Source organism: Terrapene carolina, unplaced genomic scaffold, assembly GCF_002925995.2.
Source record: "Terrapene carolina triunguis isolate 2854851 unplaced genomic scaffold, T_m_triunguis-2.0 Scaffold34189, whole genome shotgun sequence".
NCBI lineage: Eukaryota > Metazoa > Chordata > Testudines > Emydidae > Terrapene > Terrapene triunguis.
The window spans coordinates 803-2,459 of record NW_020698540.1 but is presented as its reverse complement, the minus strand read 5'-3'; positions in this window follow the sequence as shown (position 1 = coordinate 2,459).

Here is a 1,657-nt window from a genome sequence, read left to right as displayed (position 1 = left end):
TTTACAACCTTTGGTATAGATAAATGGCCTACCAGTTACCCCTTTTGGCTTTGGGGAACTGAACTAAGAATTGAATATGTTTACAAAAGATCTGGAACAGACCAGTAACTGCAGGGTACACCACAGAATATGAAAATCATAAGAGTCAGAAATTAGGCCAAAGGTAACGGTTTTGGGGATGAGATAATCGATATTAATATTATGAATATATGTCATAATATGTTAGCCTATAGAGTAAGTGTACCCGAAGATTTATCTGGTTGAGGAAATAAGATTTGGGCTGGAAGATTGTACCCTGATTATTGCAGTGCCAGGACCCTACAAGAGGGCAAACAACCATGCAGGAGGGTCAGTCTTTCTGTCTCCTATCAAGCTATCAGCTCAGCTTTGCAATATAGCTTACACTCAAACCTAATCCCTACTAACTTGGGAAACTTGGCCCTTCAAATTCATTGGGCATTCCAGAGACAAGGCTGCTCCACTATCTCTGTGACATTCCCCTCTGGTGTTATCGAGACCGGTGATCTGCTAGGTCACTCCAATCCTTGATTCTGGAAGCCAGCCTTAGCCTGCTCTGCTGTGAGATCCCCCACTCCTGGGCTGTTCACGCATAGCCTCTGCCATGTAAGCTGCTCCTTGGATTATTCAACCGAATGACACTAGCCAATATCTCCCGTCCCAGACATAACCCTAGGAATCTCCGTTTTGCAGTGTCCAGTTATTCCCGCTGGATGCTGCAAATTTATATGAGTTCATCAATTAAAAAAAGAAATTGATAAGTACCAGGCCTGTTATCCCAAGGGGAGTCTATGACATGCTTCAAACCAAACGCACTGCTTCAGGTAGAATAAATAAACAAATTTATTAACTACAAAGATAGATTTTAAGTGAGTATAAGTCAAAACATAACAAGTCGGATTTGGTCAAATGAAATAAAAGCAAAATGCATTCTAAGCTGATCTTAACACTTTCAGTGCCCTTACAAACGTAAATGCTTCACACCACAGGCTGGTTGCCCTTCAGCCAGGCTCTCCCCTTTGATCATTCATTTTAATAAAGAATTTAACATTCTGATAATGTCCTCAGCATAAGTCTCCTTGCCACACACACCACGAGGGTCTGCTCACGTCATTGAACTCTGAGTTTTCTAACCCTGTAGCCTGAATTGGGACAAGAACCTAAATATCTTCTCAGCAGATCATTGGCGAGCCGTAACTAACTAGCCCATAAATTCAGGTCAACAATATACAAACTAACACGAAGAATGTTTTCTAAAAGTTCCTCTTGCATCTTGTTGCACAGTTTTGTTTTTATCAAGTCCATTTGAGAAAACAGTCTTTGATCTGCAGCATTGCTAACAGGTAGTGACAGAAACAAAAGAGCAAATAAGCAAAGTTCACTAGAGTCTTTGTCCTCAGCGGCATTCGTGTGTTGGAGAACTTCAACCCAAACATGTTCAACTTGACTGTCCTGAGTATGAGGCCAGTGAACCATAAGCAAAACTCTCCACTGCTGCTCCAACTGTCCAAAGTCTCCACAAAACAATGGCAAAAATGAGAGATTGCCTAATCTAGGTCATGAAAGATTTAGTACTGCAAACAATTCAATCACCTGGATGTTTGGTGGCAATCCCTGTTTCATCTGTTTCACAAACTCC